Genomic DNA, 6269 nt, shown 5'->3' with positions numbered 1-6269 from the left:
TACCATTGGAGCAAACAATTTTGAGCTGAAACCTCAATTAGTTTTTCTGATGTAGCAAAACTGCAAGTTTCATGGACTTCCATCTGAAGATCCTTTTTAGTTCTTAATTGAATTCTTGCAGATCTGTGATACTGTTAAGACTAATGGAGTAGATCCTGAAGTCTACAGGCTCATGCTTTTCCCTTTTACTGTAAGAGACAGAGCTAGAATATGGTTGGACTCTCAACCTAAGGATAGCCTGAACTCTTAGGATAAGCTGGTCAAGGCTTTCTTAGCCAAGTTCTTTCCTTCTCAAAAGCTGAGTAAGCTTAGAGTGGATGTTCAAACCTTCAGACAAAAAGAAGGTGAATCCCTCTATGAAGCTTGGGAGAGATACAAAGAACTGACCAAAAAGTGTCCTTCTGACATGCTTTCAGAATGGACCATCCTGGATATATTCTATGATGGTCTATCTGAATTGGCTAAGATGTCATTGGATACTTCTGCAGGTGGATCCATTCACCTAAAGAAAACGCCTGCAGAAGCTCAAGAACTCATTGACATGGTTGCCAATAACCAATTCATGTACACTTCTGAGAGGAATCCTATGAGTAATGGAACGCTTATGAAGAAGGGAGTTCTTGAAATTGATACTCTGAATGCTATATTAGCTCAGAATAAAATATTGACTCAGCAAGTCAATATGATTTCTCAAAGTCTGAATGGAATGCAAGCTGCATCCAACAGTACTCAAGAGGCATCTTCTGAAGAAGAAGCTTATGATCCTGAGAATCCTGCAATAGTAGAGGTGAATTACATGGGTGAACCATATGGAAACACCTATAATCCCTCATGGAGAAATCACCCAAATCTCTCATGGAAGGATCAACAAAAGCCTCAACAAGGCTTTAATAATGGTGGAAGAAACAGGTTTAGCAATAGCATACCTTTTTCATCATCCACTCAGCAACAGACAGAGAACTCTGAACAAAATACTTCTAATTTAGCAAACCTAGTCTCTGATCTATCTAAGGCCACTGTGAGTTTCGTGAATGAAACAAGGTCCTCCATTAGAAATTTGGAGGCACAAGTGGGCCAGCTGAGTAAAAGGATCACTGAAATCCCTCCTAGTACTCTCCCAAGCAATACAGAAGAAAATCCAAAAGGAGAGTGCAAGGCCATTGATATAACCATCATGGCCGAATCCAAGGAAGAAGGGGAGGACGTAAATCCCAGTGAGGAAGACCTCCTGGGACGTCCAGTGATCAATAAGGAGTTTCCCTCTGAAGAACCAAAGGAATCTGAGGCTCATCTAGAGACCATAGAGATTCCATTGAACCTCCTTATGCCATTCATGAGCTCTGATGAGTATTCCTCTTCTGAAGAGAATGAGGATGTTATTGAAGAGAAAGTTGCCAAGTACCTTGGTGCAATCATGAAGTTGAATTCCAATTTATTTGGTAATGAGACTTGGGGAGATGAACCTCCCCTGTTCACCAATGAACTGAGTGATCTGGCTCAACTGACATTGCCTCAGAAGAAACAGGATCCTGGAAAGTTCCTAATACCTTGTACCATAGGCACCATGATCTTTGAAAAGGCTCTGTGTGACCTTGGTTCAGGGATAAACCTCATGCCCCTCTCTGTAATAGAGAAACTAGGAATCTTTGGGGTGCAAGCTACTAAAATCTCATTAGAGATGGCAGACAATTCAAGAAAACAGGCTTATGGACAAGTAGAGGACGTGTTAGTAAAGGTTGAAGGCCTTTACATCCCTGCTGATTTCATAGTCCTAGATACTGGGAAGGATGAGGATGAATCCATCATCCTTGGAAGACCCTTCCTAGCCATAGCAAGAGTTGTGATTGATGTTGACAGAGCTGAACTAGTCCTTCAATTGAATGAGGACTCCCTTGTGTTTAAAACTCGAGGTCATCCTTCTGTAAACATGGAGAGGAAGCATAAAAAGCTTCTCTCAAAATAGAGTCAACCAGAGCCCCCACAGTCAAACTCTAAGTTTGGTGTTGGGAGGCCACAACCAAACTCTAAGTTTGGTGTTGAACTCCCATATCCAAACTCTAAGTTTGGTGTTGGGAAGTCTCAACAATGCTCTGAACATCTGTGAGACTCCATGAGAGCCCACTGTCAAGCTATTGACATTAAAGAAGCGCTTGTTGGGAGGCAACCTAATTTTTATTTATCTAATTTTATTGTTCTTTCATGTTTTATCAGGTTCATGATCATGTGGAGTCACAAAATAAATAAAAAAATTGAAAACGGAATCAAAAACAGCAGAAGAAAAATCACACCCTGGAGGAGGATCTCACTGGCGTTTAAACGCCAGTAAGAAGCATCTGGCAGGTGTTCAACGCCAGAACAGAGCATGGTTCTGGCGCTGAACGCCCAAAATGGGCAGCATCTGGGCGTTTGAACGCCAGAATCGCACCCTGGAGAAGAGCTGGCGCTGAACGCCCAGAACAAGCATGGTTCTGGCATTCAACGCCAGAAATGGGCAACAAATGGGCGTTCAACGCCCAGAACAAGCACCAATCTGGCGCTGAACGCCCAGAGTTGTGTGCAAGGGCATTTTGCATGCCCAATTTGGTGCAAGGTTGTAAATCCTTGAACACCTCAGGATCTGTGGACCCCACAGGATCACCTCAGGATCTGTGGACCCCACAGGATCCCCACCTACCTCCACTCACTTCTTCTCACCCCTCTTTCACACAATCCCATAAACACTCTTCCCCAAAACACTTCACCAATCACCTCAATCTCTCTTCCCTATCACCACTTCACCACTCACATCCATCCACTCTTCCCCATAAACCTACCTCATAAACCCCACCTACCTTCAAAAATTCAAAATCAATTTCCCACCCAAACCCACCCTTATGGCCGAACCTTACCCCCCTCCCTTCCCTATATAAAGCCCTCCATTCTTCTTCATTTTCACACAACACAACCCTCTCTTCCCCTTCTTGGCCGAATACACCCCTCCCCCCTCTCCTCCATATTTTCTTCTTCTTCTTCATCTATTCTTTCTTCTCTTTCTCGAGGGTGAGCAATATTCTAAGTTTGGTGTGGTAAAAGCATAAGCTTTTTGTTTTTCCATTACCATTGATGGCACCCAAGACCGGAGAATCCTCTAGAAAAGGGAAAGGGAAGACAAAAGCTTCCACCTCCGAGTCATGGGAGATGGAAAGATTCATCTCCAAAGCTCATCAAGACCACTTCTATGATGTTGTGGCCAAGAAGAAGGTGATCCCCGAGGTCCCTTTCAAGCTCAAGAAGAATGAGTATCCGGAGATCCGACATGAAATCCAAAGAAGAGGTTGGGAAGTTCTAACAAACCCCATCCAACAAGTCGGCATCCTAATGGTTCAAGAGTTCTATGCCAATGCATGGATCACTAGGAACCATGATCAAAGTAAGAACCCAAACCCAAAGAATTATATTACAATGGTTCGGGGGAAATAATTAGATTTTAGTCCGGAAAATGTGAGGTTGGTGTTTAACTTGCCTATGATGCAAGGAGATGCACGCCCCTACACTAGAAGGGTCAACTTTAATCAAAGGTTGGACCAAGTCCTCATGGACATATGTGTAGAAGGAGCTCAATGGAAGATTGACTCCAAAGGCAAGCCGGTTCAATTAAGAAGACTGGACCTCAAGCCTGTGGCTAGAGGATGGTTGGAGTTCATCCAACGCTCCATCATCCCCACTAGCAACCAATCTGAAGTTACTGTGGATCGGGCCATCATGATTCATAGCATCATGATTGGAGAGGAAGTAGAAGTTCATGAATTCATCTCCCTTGAATTCTACAAAATAGCCGAAAAGCCCTCTCCTGGGGCAAGGCTAGCTTTTCCTCATCTTATTTGCCATCTATGTTACTCAGTTGGAGCTTTCATAGAAGGAGACATTCCCATTGAGGAAGAGAAGCCCATCACAAAGAAAAGGATGGAGCAAGCAAGAGAGCCCATTCATGGATCTCAAGAGACGCATGAAGCTCATCACCATGAGATCCCAGAGATGCCTCAAATGCATTTTCCTCCACAAAACTATTGGGAGCAAATCAACACCTCCCTAGGAGAATTAAGTTCCAACATGGGACAATTAAGGGTGGAACATCAAGAGCACTCCATCATCCTTCATGAAATAAGAGAAGATCAAAAAGCAATGAGGGAGGAGCAACAAAGACAAGGAAGAGACATAGAAGAGCTCAAGGACATCATTGGTTCCTCAAGAAGGAAACGCCACCATCACTAAGGTGAACTCATTCCTTGTTCTTACATCCTCTGTTTTTCATTTTCTCTATGTTAAGTGCTTATCCATGTTTGTGTCTTATTACATGATCATTAGTGTTTGGTTACTTTGTCTTAAAGTTATGAATGTCCTATGAATCCATCACCTCTCTTAAATGAAAAATATTTTAATTCAAAAGAACAAGAAGTACATGAGTTTCAAATTTATCCTTGAACTTAGTTTAATTATATTGATGTGGTGACAATGCTTCTTGTTTTCTGAATGAATGCTTGAACAGTGCATATGTCTTTTGAAGTTGTTGTTTAAGAATGTTAAATATGTTGGCTCTTGAAAGAATGATGACAAGGAGACATGTTATTTGATAATCTGAAAATCATAAAATTGATTCTTGAAGCAAGAAAAAGCAGCAAAGAACAAAGCTTGCAGAAAAAAAAATTAGCGAAAAAAAATAATAGAGAGAAAAAGCAAGCAGAAAAAGCCAAAGCTCTTAAAACCAAGAGGCAAGAGCAAAAAGCCAATAGCTCTTAAAACCAAAAGGCAAGGGTAATAAAAAGGATCCCAAGGCTTTGAGCATCAGTGGATAGGAGGGCCTAAAGGAATAAAATCCTGGCCTAAGCGGCTAAACCAAGTTGTCCCTAACCATGTGCTTGTGGCGTGAAGGTGTCAAGTGAAAACTTGATACTGAGCGGTTAAAGTCAAGGTCCAAAGCAAAAGAAGAGTGTGCTTAGGAACCCTGGACACCTCTAATTGGGGACTTTAGCAAAGCTGAGTCACAATCTGAAAAGGTTCACCCAATTATGTGTCTGTGGCATTTATGTATCCGGTGGTAATACTGGAAAACAAAGTGCTTAGGGCCACGGCCAAGACTCATAAAATAGCTGTGTTCAAGAATCATCATACTGAACTAGGAGAATTAATAACACTATTTGAACTCTGAGTTCCTATAGATGCCAATCATTCTGAACTTCAATGGATAAAGTGAGATGCCAAAACTATTCAAGAGGCAAAAAGCTACAAGTCCCGCTCATTTAATTGGAGCTATGTTTCATTGATAGTTTGGAATTTATAGTATATTCTCTTCTTTTTATCCTATTTGATTTTTAGTTGCTTGGAGACAAGCAACAATTTAAGTTTGGTGTTGTGATGAGCGGATAATTTATACGCTTTTTGGCATTGTTTTTAGTATGTTTTCAGTAGAATCTAGTTACTTTTAGGGATGTTTTCATTAGTTTTTATGTTAAATTCACATTTCTGGACTTTACTATGAGTTTGTGTGTTTTTCTATGATTTCAGGTATTTTCTGGCTGAAATTGAGGGACTTGAGCAAAAATCAGATTCAGAGGTTGAAGAAGGACTGCTGATGCTGTTGGATTCTGACCTCCTTGCACTCAAAGTGGATTTTCTGGAGCTACAGAACTCAAAATGGCGCGTTTCCAATTGCGTTGGAAATTAGACATCTAGGGCTTTCCATAAATATATAATAGTTCATACTTTAGTCGAGTTTAGGTGACGTAAAAGGGCATTGAACGCCAGTTCTACGCTGCTGTCTGGAGTTAAACGCCAGAAACACGTCACAAGCCAGAGTTGAACGCCAGAAATACGTTACAAACTGGCGTTCAACTCCAAGATTGACCTCTACACGTGTAACATTCAAGCTCAGCCCAAGCACACACCAAGTGGGCCCCGGAAGTGGATTTATACATCAATTACTTACTTTTGTAAACCCTAGTAACTAGTTTATTATAAATAGGACTTTTTACTATTGTATTATAAATCTTTGATCAATTTTATGCTATCTTAGACTTTCATGGGGGCTGGCCATTCGGCCATGCCTAGACCATTATCACTTATGTATTTTCATACGGTAGAGTTTCTGCACTCCATAGATTAAGGTGTGGAGCTCTGCTGTTCCTCAAAGATTAATGCAAAGTACTACTGTTTTTCTATTCAATTCAACTTATTCCGCTTCTAAGATATTCATTCGCACTTCAACATGAATGTGATGAACGTGACAATCATCA

The 6269-nt window shown here is 41.3% G+C and overlaps 1 non-coding gene across 1 annotated transcript; it reads right to left on the bottom strand.

The window, feature by feature from the left end:
- Positions 1-304: 304 nt before the first annotated feature.
- LOC148563736 (small nucleolar RNA R71) lies at positions 305-412 on the bottom strand. Its single transcript, XR_015885596.1, has one exon. It is a non-coding gene; the product is annotated as a small nucleolar RNA R71 (small nucleolar RNA).
- Between the last annotated feature and the right edge of the window lie 5857 nt (positions 413-6269).

The sequence above is a fragment of the Arachis ipaensis genome, chromosome B5, assembly GCF_059453495.1.
Source record: "Arachis ipaensis isolate K30076 ecotype BB chromosome B5, ASM5945349v1, whole genome shotgun sequence".
Classification (NCBI taxonomy): domain Eukaryota; kingdom Viridiplantae; phylum Streptophyta; class Magnoliopsida; order Fabales; family Fabaceae; genus Arachis; species Arachis ipaensis.
Note: the sequence above shows the minus strand (reverse complement) of the source record. Positions and strands in the feature narration are given on the sequence as shown.